General features: G+C 43.7%; 1 long non-coding RNA gene across 1 annotated transcript in view; it reads left to right on the top strand.

The window, feature by feature from the left end:
• The first annotated feature begins 2,917 nt into the window (after nt 1–2,917).
• Nucleotides 2,918–16,180, top strand: part of LOC135057757 (uncharacterized) — a 116,182-nt gene continuing 102,919 nt past the window's right edge. Inside the window, exon 1 of the long non-coding RNA XR_010244362.1 lies at nt 2,918–3,109. This is a non-coding gene — a long non-coding RNA (uncharacterized LOC135057757). The remainder of the gene's footprint in view (nt 3,110–16,180) is intronic.

Here is a 16,180-nt window from a genome sequence, read left to right as displayed (position 1 = left end):
AGCCCTGGTCTATGCACAGTCATTTTATGTTTTTTTAAATATTATATTTTAAATAAATATCAATTGAATTTTAGCATTGTGAGTCTGTCAGCGCTTTTCTAGTTTTCTTTTGTTCATACACCAATCAGTATGCTGACAGCCATTCTCTGTCTGGCTGCTGGCTGGAAAGCAGGTAGAGAATTTTGCCTTGCCACTCTGATTGTGTGTAATTCACAATCAGAGTGGATGGGCAGCATTCTCTACCTGCTTCCCAAAAAGCAGCAGATACACCAGCCTGGGAGGTCTAGACAGCCCTTGTTCAGGCCCTGGGCAGCCAGTGTGCCCAAACATTGTAATGGCCCTGGGGTAGACCAACACTAGGACTACTGTGCTGTAAGCAGTTACTTCTTGGTAGCCTAGCAATAGGGCATTTGTGATGTCAACAGATACTGCTGGATAGCCTAGCAATAGGGCCTTTGTGATGTCAGCAGTTACTGCTGGATAGACCAGCAATAAGGCCTTTGTGATGTCATCAGTTACTGCTGGGCAGACCAGCAATATGGCTTTGTGATGTGTTTACTGCTGGGTAGTACAGAAAGTCTGCCCTTGTGATGTCAGCAGGCAAAACCAAATCCCCGGAAACAGCCCCGTTTTCACCTGAGAATGAGACTGAGTCTACTGAAAACGCAGGTTTCACTGAACCTGTGTGTTTTCTGGAGACAATGTATTATTTTTACAGGTGACCAAATTAGATAGCCTGTAAAAAAATTGCGGGTGAAACATCAGGAAAAAAATTAAAAAACATCAGTTTTTCAAGGCCGATGTATCTTCACCTGTAATTGGATACCCCGCTATGACCATTGTGATGTCAACAGTTACTGCTTGGTAGCCCAGAAATAGGGCTTTGTGATGTCAGTAGCTACTGCTGTGTAGTCCAGCAAAAGTGTCTTTGTGATGTCAATATTTACTGATGTGTAGTCCAGCAATTGTCATGATCCATTCTGCAACAATTAAGTTCTGGTATTTGTTATTGGATTTAACTTGTTGCCTGGCCTGCAGGTCAGGTTTCCTGTCTGTCTTGTGAACTGTTGCTGTTGGAGCATGTCAGCTGATTGCATTCCCTCCAGTCAGAGTGCTCCTTGTATCAGATGACATTAGAAACCTATCAGAGACCTGCAGTCCTTATTTATTACCTGTCTGCCTTTTGTTCTGTGCCAGTGCATAAGTAATTCTGATTCCAAGCAAGTCTCAGCATGACTCCCTGGCTCCTGAGTGTATTCTACAGAATCCAGTGATTACCCTGCCTTGCCGTCTTCCCGATCTGCATCACCTTCTGTCTTCAGTGCTGCACCCAGCTTTACACACTACAAGTTTATTCAGACTTCAGTCATTAATCTCTCCCTTCCTCTGGGGGCACTCTTATCACAATTATTATTAATAATAAAACATAGGTTTTAATATATAGGTTCAAATATCATATTCACAAATCGGAACAACAACTTTCAAAATTACTGATGGTAGCTTGCAAAATGTTAGTGATAGTATAATGTACCAAAGTGAAAATTTACAATAATATATTTGAAAATTTATCATGGTCATAGAGAATACTCTCCCTTTGTAGCACAGCATATTCATGCACCCAAATCAAGCAGTCACATTGTACAGACACTATGATGCCCAGCAATGACGGAACTTGTGAGTGGTGGGTCCAGGTGCAAAATTTAATCTGAGCCCCCCTCCTCCACTCCAACCCAAATTCACAATATGCCACACGGCAATGAGAGACAAAAGAGAGGGTGACAATGTAAGGCAGGGGGAAACAGAGGTTAACAGAGAGGCAGAGGGTGACAACAGAAGGCAGGGGGCGGCAGAATGTGACATGGAATGCAGGTGGAGGTAGAAGGTGAAGGGGAGGCATAGGGTGACAGGGGAAGGCAAAGGGTGACAGGGGTAAAAGCACAATGTCCTACGTGGTGCAGAGAACATGGTTCATGTACCTTAGTGGGGGCAGGAACACAGCAGCCTCTGCTCTATCTGCGACAAGGGCCCCCACACCTTGTGCTTACCTCAGTTTAGTTCTCGGTCAGGCAGACTCTGACAGTGCCAGTTACACCGATTGTGGCTGCCTTTAATTCACAGATAGCGGCGAATCAGGAAAAAAAATGTACAGCTGTCTGTTAATTAGAAGCAGTATGTGGCTGTGATCATCAGCACTGATAGGTGGCCGGACTCCTCTATCAGTCCAGCACACACAAGGTCAGCCCTGCCTCTCTAAGGTAAGGGGCAGGTCCCTCAGGCAGTGCAGTCCACCCTACTCTCTACGCTGAGCCATTCATCTGACATTGCTGAAAATGGTCTGTGGGGGCCAGGGGAAATGTTATTGCTAGTCTGGGCAGCAGGTCCCAACACGGGGGCCCCAACAGGCCTGTTTGGCCTCAAGGGGCCCCCGTGCAATGCACCTGGTGCACCAATGGTAGTTGCACCCCTGATGCCCAGCTAGTGGCATGAATTATGGTTCAGAAAACAGTGGCAGCCAGACATCAGTATAAAGTAAATAAAGATATCACAAGATATTTTCACAAGATTTTCACAAGAAAAATATCAGTTTCCTAGCTTTTCCAATACAATTCTTAATGTTAGCTTATATAAAAGCTGTCATAGTATGCAGTCTATCATACAGTGTAATAGTACAAATATTAGATCTATTTGCCAACATAAGTGGAATACAGATGATATCACAGTTGATTATGATAAAACAGTCAGCAGGTTACAATAGATAGTACAGAGAAGGATATTTCTCCGTTCCTCAGTCAAGCTCAGGCAGCTACTGCTTGCTGTGCGCTTTGCATTATACAGCAACTGTGCGTGTCCTGGATTAACTTCTGGGATATGAATAAGTAATATGAGTATCTGCTCTTGCAGTATTATCTCAGTAAACTCTGTTGACTCAACACAGGGTCTCTAAGGGTCAGTCATACAATGAGGGTACCTTGGGTATGAGAGAAGTATATACTGTAGTTATCAGAATAAGTAACCTGTGTATAGGTAACCTGTAAGCTTCCTGATACTCAGTCTGCAACAACTACAATTTGGTCCAGTGCCTGTGTTTAACTGAAGGCTTCTCTACAAGGTAAGCGCTCTCTGTGTGTCTCTGTGCCTGCAGTCTGCTCCTGATTACTGTGCATACCACAGCCTTTCCTCTAGGCTGCAGCAGTTGTCTTGGACTTTGCCAAGTGGTTATCTTTTTTCACCTGTGAGCCGTCTTGGTTTTGTGAATACTTATTCTCCACATCCAGACATTTCACCAACAGCACAGTCTCCATCCACCAATATATAGTGACAGTCTGTTCCTGCCTGGTGCATAAGTTTATCCCAGTTGCCCGGAGGCAAGTTGGAGATTGGTGCCCCCCTTTTAAAAAAAAGTGAAAACAAATATGGTGTGTGTGTATTTGTATACACACATGCAACATACAGAATTATATAGATAGGGCTCTCTGGAGGTCTACAGGGACCGGAGCCCACAGTGAATTGGCAGGGCTCCAGCTACACTGTGTGATAACAGCGATGGGTCAGGGTCAGACTCATGAGACTCAGCCATCTGCAGCATGCAGAATCAGCAGTCACTGGTGGGTCCCATCTCACGGTCTAGCAGCAGTGGCAGCTGCACCATTGCTTGCTGCAGCACAGGCTGAGCAGTACCAGACGGGAGCCGTTCTGTCCCCTATTGCAGGTGTTAGCAGTGCTCCTGGGACAGAGCCAATTAACTATGCAGCAGTAGCAGGTGCGCTGCAGAGCTACACTGGAGGAGCAGCAGTCATACATGGATCCTGCTGTAAACCACACAGGTGCTGCTGTACATGTATGTGCCTCTTCAGGGTGTCTCCATTGCCTCTGGGAGTTCTGCCCCTGGTTCCTGTTCCAACACTACTACCACATACCTCCCAACGTGACACTCTCCAGGAGGCACAAATTGCTCTGTTTCTGGACTTTTCCTCTTAATTTATGATTGCCGGCACCAGTTTTGAACAGGTTAATGGATAAGAAAGATGTTTCAGCACAGGTGATGGCAATCATAAATTAAGGGAAAGTCCAGGAGCAGAGCATTCTGTACCTCCTGGCGAGGGTCATGTTGGGAGGTGTGCTACCATTTCCAGTCAGTCCAGTGTGGCACCCTATCCTGTGTTATCATGCACTCCTGTACTCCTCAGTGCCAAATTCAGTTGTAACTTGCACACCAGTGCAGTATCAACCAACTCGTCTCCATTGTGGTACAAGTTCCCTACTCCAGTCCAGACCAGTTCCAGTTGGCACCAGTGTTCTGTTGCTCCAGTCCAGACCAGTCCAATTCCAATCAGCACCAGCGTCCTATTGCTCCAGTCCAGACCAGTCCAATTCCAGTCAGCACCAATGTTCTGTTGCCCTAGTCCAGTTCTAGTCAGATATTGTAGGTAACCAAGTATTCCTAGGCAGTAAGGTAAAGATACGACACTGAGGTACACTCCAAATAACGCAATTAATATTCTATATAAGATATTCTAGGTAACCAACATATTTGAACATATACAACATAATTGGATCAAAATAAGTCGGTTGATGGTTCTCCCCATTATCCAAGTAACCCAGTATCCAGTGAATCCATGTTGCTAGAACAACTGTCCAGGGCTGCAGGGCTGAGCCTTTGACAGCTTACTTCTTGACAGATCTGGACAGGGCGGATCTTGGCAGCAATAGGGCCTTTGTGATGTCAGTATGTAGTTACTGCTGGTTAGTTCAGCAATAGGAGCTTTGTGATGTCAGTAGAGACTGCTGGATAGCCCAGTAATATGGCCTTTGTGATGTCAGCAGTAACTGCTGGGTAGCCAGCAATAAGACCTTTGTGATGTCAGCACTTATTGGTGGGTAGTCCTGCAATTCTGCCTTTGTGATGTCTGCAGTTACTGCTGGGTAGTCCAGCAATACAGCCTTTTTGATGTCAGTAGTTACCCGCCAGCAACAATGTCTTTGTGATGTCAGCAGTTACTGCAGGCTAGTCCAGCATTACGACCATGGAGATATCATCAGTTTCTGCTGGGCAGCCCAGCTATAGGGCCTTGTGATGTCAGCAGCAACTGCTTAGTAGTGCAGCAATAGTGCCTTTGTGATGACAGTAGTTACTGCTGTGTAGTCCAGCATTAGTGGCTTTTTGATGTCAGTAGTTACTGCTGGGTAGTCCTGAAATCTGCTTTTGTGATGTCAGCTGTTTCTGCTGGGTAGCCCAGCTATAGGTCCTTTGTGATGTCAGCAGTAACTGCTTTGTAGTGCAGCAATAGTGCCTTTGTGATGACAGTAGTTACTGCTGTGTAGTCATGCATTAGGACCTTTGTGATGTCAGCAGTAACTGATCTGTAGTGCAGCAATAGTGTCTTTGTGATGTCACTGCTGTGTAGTCCAGCAGTAGTGTTTTGTGATGGCAGTAGTTACTGCTGTGTAGTCCAGCATTAGGACCATTGTGATGTCAGCAGTTACTGCTGGGTAGCCCAGCAACAGAGTCTTTGTGATGTCAGGAGTTGCTGCTGGATAGATCTGAAATGCTGCCTTTATAATGTCAATCGTTTCTGCTGGGTAGTCCAGCAATACAGGGCCTGTAATGTCAGAAGTTACTGCTGGGTAGTCTAGTAATTCTGCCTTTGTGATGTGAGCAGTTACTGCTGGGTAGCCCAGAGCCATTTTAACAGAATTGTAGGCCCTGGTCAAAATAATGCACTGGGGACAGTATCCACCCATTCACTAGAATAAATGTAAAAATAAAATCATAATTTACCCTTCCTGAGGTCTCACGCTGTCTCTCCACATGGTTCCATACAATAAATGACTGACAGTATTCTGATTGGTGGACAGCTCCAGCCATCCACCAATGAGCATGCTGACAGCCATTCCCTGTCTGACTGCAGGCTGGAAGGCAGGTAGAGAATGCTGCACTCAGATTGGTTGATAGCTGTATAGATAGAAATGAGATTTGCAAATTTATAAGTGTGCAGTCCACAGAGTTAGGAGAATCAAAACTGATGGGGAGGAGTTGGACTCAGAACTGTGCCCAGTCTTCAAATAAAGCATACAGTGTAACTTATTTAGTTTTTAGTTGAAAAAAAACTTTATTGTGTTTTTATAAGCCCTGAAGATTAATAAAAAAAATAAAAAAAAATCTTGCATTAGGTTATCATAATTCATGCTTGAAAGGGTTAAATTAAATTGTGTCAAAGCACATAAATGGGGGTACACACGGAGAGATGTTTGCTTAATTTCTAAGCAATCTGACCAGATTGCTTAGAAATGAAGCACGTATCGCATCATGTGTATGCCCCATAGCGATGCACGGACCTGCGCGTTGCTATCGCTGGCTCAGATCTTGACTATGTTTTGTCCAAATAAAGTATGACCAGCACCCATACAGTAGGCTGGATTCAACATCCCCAGAATTCCACCACTCCCAAAAACTTCTGGACATCATCAAGTAAAAACATAACCCATGTAAGATGTATTCTTGGCTAAGGTAGGATCCTGAGTGAGGAGAATATTGGGCATGTACAGACTTCAGCTGGATGCACACAATACAATAAATTGTGTGATATATTTTCTGGCGTAGATGGGAACAATGTATCGTACACATCATATAGTGTGTATCGCCAATCCGTCCTTCACGGCTGTTGATCACTGAATCGTCCCATTGGATGTGGTACAGTTGATGCGGTATAGTTACATGCTGCATGTACCATTGTATAGCGGATTATTTTGTGTGTACGGCAGATGCAATGTATCAGTATATCACATCTTTGCATCCCGTTGGAAGGTGTGTATCTAGCTTTACAACAGAATGATGTGTAATGATATATATACATCAGTGCCATAATACTGCAACATTGTTGCAAAATGTGATGTTTACTAGGTATTTAGCTGTTTGTTCCACTTACTGAAAGCCGGTATGCAAGACAGCCAAGGTTGCTATGGAAACTACAAAAGATTTGATTACATATTTTAAATTTAATTATAGTGCATTGTTTATCTTACGTTATGCTGTGTTCAATATTTCAAATTAGATATAACAAACAAACTACAATAGGTTACATACAATTCTGACTTCATTTGATTAAGTGCACTGAGCCCTGGCTATATTATTGCAGTTATTTACAGTGTCTGAAGACTAGACTGAAGAAAGTATCTGCTCATAACTATCTGTCCTGAACCATAATTGTTGTTTTTTAGTGTATATTACACATCCTTAACTATGCAAGTGGTACTATAAATAAAGTCTTTAGGGAAATACACTAATGTTCAAAAAAAACCTTTTTATATTATGTTTATATATTGCTGCATATTTTAAGATTCACAAGCCTGTGGTTATTGGAGAAAGAATGACTGATCTGCAATACGCTTAGCACTAGATTAATGATAGCAAGTCACCTCTAATACTAACCACCGGCACACTCCAATGTTGGAAATGGATGATATCATGGAAGATGGAATGTATTTGTTTTGTGCCATACAGACTTCACATTACTTTTATCTCAGCACAAGGGGCTGATGCAGGGTTGAAAGCATTTGCATTGCTCCCACAATTGCTAAATGTAAATTCTCACAAGATACCTCTTATGCATTTTTATGCTTCTGTCCACCTTTGAATAGTCTGCAGTTCTGTACCAGCGGTCTCTCTACACTTTGTCTATGTGAGAATGCCCTGTTACAGGACAGTTACGCCCTTTCATTCGCAAGCGTTGATGTAAGTGAAATGCATATGACTCTCCATCAGTCGTGCTTGGTGTAGGAGCCTTCGCAGAATAAAACCACACAAGATACATTCCGCAAACATTAGTGCATTCAACTCTGCATCATCCTCAATGTTTTTCCATTATTGCTTAATTTTCTCATGAACAATAACACCAAAGTTACTACTGATTAAGGAGCTCTATCATCTTGGAGATCTATCCTGACAGCTCAGTCACACCATTTATTCTTCTATGCCAGTGTTGAGGACATAACCTACTACTCCCTGGTTTTAGGAGACTCAGAGAATAACAGCAGGCTAAGTCAAAAACATGGCACAATCTACGTTATGATCAGTGCTCCTAAGCAGTACTGTACAGGAGAAAAAACACATGGAGGGGGTGGTCCATTTTAATTCCCACAGAGGTTCCCACAGTGTTATGTCTTTAGCAATGCTGGTTCAAGATATCACTTTCTCCTTATATTGGTACCTGCTTATTTAAGGGGTGATAACCAAGCCTCCTCCTTACCTCTTATTCACAACAGATCCCCTGCAGTGCCTGACTCTGGGAAGTTCCTGGTGTTACACAATGGATGCCACACCCTGCTATCTGGGCATCTTGAACCTCCCCCAGAATTAACCCATTATAGGGGTCTATTTACTAAGGCTTGGATGGAGATAAAGTTGCTTGAGCTAAAGTACCAGCCAATCAGTTCCTAACTGTCATTTTTTAAACACAGCCTGTGGCATAGCAGTAAGCAACCAATTGGCTGGTTCTTTATCCCAGTGACTTTATCTCTATCCAAGGTTTAGTAAATAGACCCCATAGTCTTTTGTCTCTGTGTTCTAGATGACCGAAACTTCTGGCACAATGCAAGGGAAGTCCTGCATATGGGTGAATAGATTTTTTTTCTGTGCACGTAGCTCAGAAGTAACATACGCCTGATTTTCAGCAATCTCTGCAGCATGCCCTTTATGTTCTTCAAGGGCAGATGTGAATAACTAAACATTATCGGCAAAGTGCTGATGATGAATTGTGGTACTCTCTGTTATTATGCACTAGACCTAAATTAAGTATCCTTGAAGGGTCTAGGCAAAATCTTACGCCTTAAACCTCATGTGTGTAAAATACAGCTTGAAAACTGGTGTTCCATCAATGTCCATACAACTTGAGATTGTTAGAGCAGAGGTAAATTGTATAAAATGGTCAATATTGTCTGAATATGGAATATTTTTATTAGTACTACATGAAATATGTGATAACCCTAGCAAAGCAATGGCCGTGGGTAATTGTAATGCTGGATGATCCACATAACAACCTTCTCAAGGCAACACATAGCACTTTCATTGAGGCTTTGGTTCAGGACAACTCTTCCTTATGGTAACTTGATGAACCTAGGTCTTTTGTATGTACAGTAACCTCAGTGGCAAATTATATTACAACTGTTTGTAGTAGTAACATAAATGACATATTATAGAACAACAAATGTGCAGAAATAAGAGATTAGAGAGTATATTCCATCCCAGCAACAATGCGTTCTAGGTTCAGGATCTCTGGAGACTTTGGATAAAAGCGCAACGGAATATGCTGCGCTATGTAAGAAACTGTTAATAAATAAATAATACATTTGTTAAACAATTGCATTCACACAACCCTAATAGTTCTACTGTCCTTCATGAACTGTAAAATGTTATCCTTGTTTTAGCTACATATTCTCTTAAGATATATAAAGTGATGTTTATATTTGCATTATCTCCTAACAAAAAAAGCAGTATATAAAATGTAACGTGTCCAAATTTAAAGGGCATATTAAACGAAGGCTATGGATAGGCTGAGAGCAGAGAACAGCATGATTTGTCAATCACTTTACTAGATGCTTTGACAGTTGTTGTTGTTTTACAACTGTTGCTTTACATTATTAATGCAAACCAGTAGGTGTGCAAACTTGTCTGTTGGTTATCAAGTTGCTCATGTTAATTATGAAAGGGAAGCAACATTGCAAAAGTGTATCATTAAACAAAAACATGTTTTATTGTAAAAAGTAGTTTAAGAACAGTTAAACGGGCAAATCAGAACAAAGTACAGATACATATAACAACATTCCATTTATGCCTGTGTCCACTTTTGCCTCCTCTAGACTAGATACGTAACAAACAGTGCAGTATTGAAACATAAACCTATGAAACTGTCATATAAAGTCATGCAGTGATCTAAATAAAAGTCAAGCATGGTGGTGCACTAATATAAAGTAAATTATGCAAGATATGGGTATTGATTAATTAAAGGGAGAAAAGTCTTTTACTAGCGAAATTGGTTGGTTTTGTTTTGCTTAATCTATAAATATACAAGCCTTAAAAATCATTGGAATAAAGCATTATTTGTCACATAAATTACATTAATTTAACCACTTAACTGGCATGGTCAGATTACATGTGACCGCGCTGCCCCACTCTGTCCCCCCGTTTTTGATGAAGTGATTCGTTCTGCAGATGTGCAAAATATAATATTAAAATACTTTTTCAACTATATTAAATAAAAAATAAACAATATTATGAACGGCTTTGAAAGGAAAAATCATCACTTAAGTGGTTAATCCAATTAATAAAATCTATAAGATTATTAATGTAGATACCAAAACATTATATATGTCATATATAGGATTATCCCCATTTTTATATTCTTGGAAGGGACGTGACAAGAAACATGGCTAAAACTGCTTGAAGGAGCATGGATAAAACTGCAGTTACAACCATGGGGGCCATTCAGATCTGATCGCTGCTGTGCGTTTTTGCACAGTGGGCGATCAGATCCTAACTGCACATGCGTATGCAACGCAATGCGCAGGCACGTTGGACAACAGCGACAGACATCGCCGGCCAGCGACGGGATGGTGCGAAAAAGCCGATCGCACGGTCGTTTGCAAGGTGATTGACAGGAAAAGGTCGTTTGTGGGTGGCAACTGACCGTATACAGGGAGTGTCCAGAAAAATGCAGGCAGACTCAAGCGTTTTCAGGGAGATCTCTGACGTCAGCTCCGGCTCCTATCAGCAGGAATCAATCACACTGGAAGAGTAAGTCCTGGGCTGCGCAGGGACTGCACAAACTAATTTTTAGCAGCTCTGCTACACTTGCACGGTGAAAATACACTCTCCCTGTAGGCGGCGACTATCTGAACGCAGGACAGCTAAAAACGCTGCCCAGCGATCAGATCTGAATGACCTCACATTATTACTCAGGTTTCAGGCCCCCATGTATCCCTTTATATGGCATCTTATCCACATGCAACTTATATTTCTTAGTGCCACCTCATGCCCCCTTATATGCCTCATAGCCATAGTCGAAACTAGACATTTGGTAATGGGTGGTCCTAGGTTCAACCCCTCGTAAGAACTCGTGCAAATGACACGCACCACCTAATTGTGTCCTCACAAGAATATACTGTATATCCTTCTTTTACCATTCATTCCCAAAGTTTTGTAAGTCCGATTACCTTTTAATGCTCACAGAACTTTTGTCCCCACATCTTTTCTGCACCTCATCAACCTTTTGCTGACACATGATGCACCCCAAGCCCAGGGCAACAGTAAGAATGCCCCCCTCCCAAAACATCTCCTAAAGGAAATCATGTGAGCGCGCCCAAACCGCATGCTGGAAAAATGGGCGTGTCCACAAACCTGAAGGGGTGTGGTTACTGAAAATGAGGCATGTTAACATGTCACGCCACTTGTTTCTCGTCACACTGGGAATATTCTTTTCAATTCCACATGCACCTTACCTATATGATGGTTTCTCACAATGTGGAACCTCTGAAGAACTGTATCCTCTAAGGCAGACAGTGTCTTCAGTTGGTATTCACTATTCATGTAGGAGATCACATTGTCCAGAAGATGCCTGTTTGTGTAGGAATATTAACAAGGTCAGCATCATATACGACAGTGGTTCAACCAGACTAACAACCTGTCCCTGTGTCACATCCTGCCCTCAGTGACTCTCACCAACACCATCTCACCCTTGCATCTATCAGCCACACCATCTCACCCTTAAATCTCTAAGCCACACCATTCCCCCCTGCATTTCTCAGCCACACCATCTCCCCCCTGCATCTCTCAGCCACACATCTCCCCCCTGCATCTCTCAGCCACACCATCTCCCCCCTGTGTCTCTCAGCCACACCATCATCTCCCTCTCATTTCGTCTCTCAGCACACCATCCCCTTACCCCACCATTGTCTCTCAGCACACCATCACTGCCCCTGCAACGTCTCTCAGCACACAACCTCCCGCTGCGTCATCTCTTAGAACACCATCACCTCCCCCTACGTTGTCTTTCAGCACTCCACCACCTACCCCTGTATCATCTCTCAGCACACCATAACCTCCCCCTGCGTCATCTCTCAGCACACCATAACCTCCCCCTGCATCATCTCTCAGCACACCATAACCTCCCCTTGCGTCGTCTCTCAACACACCATCACCTACCCCCTGTGTCGTCTCAGCACACCATCACCTACCCCCTGCATTGTCTCTCAGCACAACATCAACCCCCCCTGCGACTTCTCCCAGCACACCATCACCTACCCCCTGCATCATCTCTCAGCACACCACCACTTACCCCATGTGTCATCTCTCAGGACACCTTCACCTGCTCCCTACACTGTCTCTCAGCCACACCATCATCTCACCTTGTGTCATCTGTCAGCACACCATCCCCTTTCCCCACCGTCATCTCTCAGCACACCATCACCTCCCCCTGCGATGTCTCTCAGCACACCATCACCTACCCCCTGCGTTGTTCTCTCAGCTCACCATCACCTCCCCCTGTGACGTCTCTCAACACACCATCACCTACCCCCTGCAAAGTCTCTCAGTATATCATCACATTCTATGTCTCTGTGTCTTCCCTCCCCTATTAATTCTATCTCTCAGTGTGTTACTCCTCTTCATTTGTGTCTCTGAGTGTGTCTACCCACCTTCATTCTGTGTCTCTCAGTGAGCCCCCCTTCATTATATGTCTCTCAGTGTGTCTCCCCCCCCCTTAATTATGTGTCTGTCAATGTGTCACCCCCCTTTCTGTCTCTTAGTGTCTCCATCTCTCTCGCTTTCTATGTCTCTCAGGGTGACCCGCCCTCCCTTTCTATGTCTCTCAGGGTCTCTCTCTCCCCCTTCTATGTCTCAGTATGTCCCCCCTTCTATGTCTCTCAGTTCATCTCCCAACATCTTTGTCTCTCAGTGTCTCTTCCCCCTTCTATGTCTCTCAGTGTGTCTCTCCCCCCTTTCTATGTCTCTCAATGTCTCTCCCCCATGTCTCTCAATGTGTCTGCCCCCCTTCTATATCTCTCAGTGTCTCCCCCCCATATCTCTCAATATGTCTCTCTCTACCGTCCTCTATGTATCTCAGTGCCCCCACTCTATGTCTGTCATTGTCTCTCCCCTTCCCAATGTCTCTCAATGTGTTTCTTCTAGCACCCCCCCCCTTCTAATAATATCAGAGGGTAACCTCTCTTCTCCCCTTACCGCCTGAGAGTCGGGAGCCCGTGGGGTGAGGCGGCTGGAGCTGGGAGCTGAGAACTGGGAGCTGGCGGAGGGCAGCAGGCTGATCAAACAGGGAGCGTGACACATTGTGTCATGCTCCCTGCAGCAAGAGCTGGTGGAGGGCGGGAGGACAGTAGCTGATAGTGAAGGGCAGTGGAGGGTAGGGGAGGACTGGCAGAGCTCTGACAGGGCAGGCTTTGATGGGTGCAAGTGCGGCGTGACATTACATCACACCACGCACATGCAATAGCCATGCCAGGGAGCTACAGAACGGCTATAGTCCTCCCGGTCATCAAACTGCCGGCATACCGACAGCTGGGCGATCGCAAATGAGCCCCTTGCGGGTTCTCTGTGCTCACCACGCTGTGGGCACGGTGATGCGCTATGCGCACCGTGCTATTTAATCTCATTCCAGGGGGGTCGTGGACCCCCAAGAGGGAGAAAAGCTGTCGGTATGCCGGCAGTCGGATTCCGGCGCTGGTATGCTGGTCGTCGGGAGCCCGGCCGCTGGCAAACTGAAGACCACCCGCTAATATCACTCCAGCTCAGTGTCGCTAGGGCAGCTGAGTAACATTCAGCAGTATAAGTAATGTGATTTAAATTATTATACACAAAGGTAAGTTTTGTTGTTGATATACACAATGGTAAAGACATTTTCTTTTCCGTTAGGCAAATAATAATAAATAGGCCCCATAGAAAGAATAAAAATAAATAGGCTCTAGACTAGACTAGAGCTGTATGTTTTGTAAGAAAATGATGAATCAGAAAATCCGGCTAAGTAATCTGTTTAAAACTACAGTGAAAAATAACAAATATCCATCATATGTATAGGCATTTTAGTGCAGAAGACTTATTTGGAATACGTAACAAAATAATTGCTATGAATTTAAATAATAAATATGTATTTACATTTGCAACAGTATATATTTCTAAAGCTGTAGGTTCCACTCTGAAGTTTATAGACAAAGACTAATACCCTTTTTATACCAAAGTTTCTGGTCAGACCCAGGATTTTGAACACGAGAGTTTCCCGAGTCAGACACGCTCAGACCCCATTTACACTGTGTTTTGACCCGGGTTAGCGCCGTTTACACTAAACCCGAGTCAGCTCTGCTTTTCCCATTGGATGTCACTAAAAATGGCCTTTTTGTCTGAGCTGCACTGCAGATGATGAACAGAAGGTGGTAGAGCCTGTGGATTTAGCTGTGGCTGCCAGGGTGTAGGATGTCAGCTGCGGGTCGTTCAGGCTGTGAGATGTGTTTCACAGCTCTGTACTGATCTGGTGATACAACTTGTGGCTGTGGCTGCCAGGGTGGGGGATGTCATCTGCAGGTGGTTCAGGCTGTGAGATGTGTTTCCCAGCTTTGTGCTGATCTGCCATGCATCTTTCTCCTCTGTTTGCGTGGCACAGACAGATTACATCATCTGCCAGTGCCCCAGAAGCTCCAATCAACGTCTTTCAGTCTCCTAACCCGGGTCGCGGACGGTTAAACACAGTCGCATTATCCGGGACCTTCCGGAGTTCAACCTTGGTCAGGATCCGGGTAGGATTCCCGGGAAAATCGACCTGAGTTTTTTGTTTTGTTTTTTTGTGGGGGGGATGGGGGGGTTTGTACCTTTTACACTGACAGTTTACTTGGTTTTTCAGCGTAAAATGGGTATAAGTAATATTACCCATGCATTATTGTAGGAATATGTCTTGAAGATGTGCGCCAGACCATTTTTGCTGGATTTGAATTTGGCTATGATTTGTCATCCAGATTTGGATTTGCCAACCCGCCGTGACTGGTTTTGGATTTGAATTTGCATTTTTTTTTAAATTGACAAAAAAAGCTAAAAGCACATAATTTGAGCCTTTTTTGTTCCTAGAGTATTATCAACCTTAGTAACATTAATTTCCAGTCAATTTTGACCACCTCTCATTATTGTTTTCACCAATATTGGTCAAAGGCTGCTGGCTGGTTACAAAGCGTCAGAGCAGGGGTACAAACACAAAGCAGTTTATAGGACATCTAAGAAACATTGCCACACAGAAGTGGCAGAAATTAAAAGTAATGCATGACTGGTGGCTGCATCTGAAGCACTAGTATTTGGTTTCTCTTCTCTAAACTGATCATTATCCATTTTTCAATTTGCAAATCACTACAAGGAGTCACAGGCCTTATAGATGCATGTGGACAAAACGTAATAGGGTAAAGTGCACCAAACAGTACAAACAATAGCACTTTACTATATTATTTTTTCTTGTTTTTGAGCTTGCAACTTGGTTCAAACTGCATGGAGTTACAAGGGCTTATATATGCACCGGAACAAAGCAGACAAGGGTAATGCACACCAAACAGTACAAACAATAGAACTTTATATTTTTTATTTTTCTGTTTTTGACTTGCAGCTCGGTTTAAACTGTGTGGAATCACAGGGCTTATAGATACACATGAACAAAGCACACTAAGGTAAAGTGCACCAAACACTGCAAACAGTACAATTTACAGCAGAGAACAGAGCAGCATACAGCTGCTTGCAGCATGCCCCTATACACAGTCACTATACAGAGCACAGCCACTTGTTAGTCTGGAGACTCTGGACACAGCACACCCAATACAGCAGAGTACAGCTCAGCCTACAGCAGCGTGCAGAGTGTCCCCATACACAGTCACAATACATAGCACAGCCACCTGTGAGTCTGGAGTCTCTGGACACAGCACAGCCAATACCATCCAGCCATAATGCTTTACACTGACTGTGGGTGCCATTTTAAATTTTAAACATCAACCTATCGGGAAGTGACAGCATACAAAAGCTGCTGCTTCATAAATAAAGCCCCTTTGGTAAATTCATGGCTGTTCAGATGACATTTTGATATGTTCGTACTTGTTCAAGAAAATTGTAACCAGATGAAAGCAGTTTGGGAAAGATTAAGAAAAAAAAATC

This window comes from Pseudophryne corroboree, chromosome 1 (assembly GCF_028390025.1).
Source record: "Pseudophryne corroboree isolate aPseCor3 chromosome 1, aPseCor3.hap2, whole genome shotgun sequence".
NCBI classification, from domain to species: domain Eukaryota; kingdom Metazoa; phylum Chordata; class Amphibia; order Anura; family Myobatrachidae; genus Pseudophryne; species Pseudophryne corroboree.
Note: the sequence above shows the minus strand (reverse complement) of the source record. Positions and strands in the feature narration are given on the sequence as shown.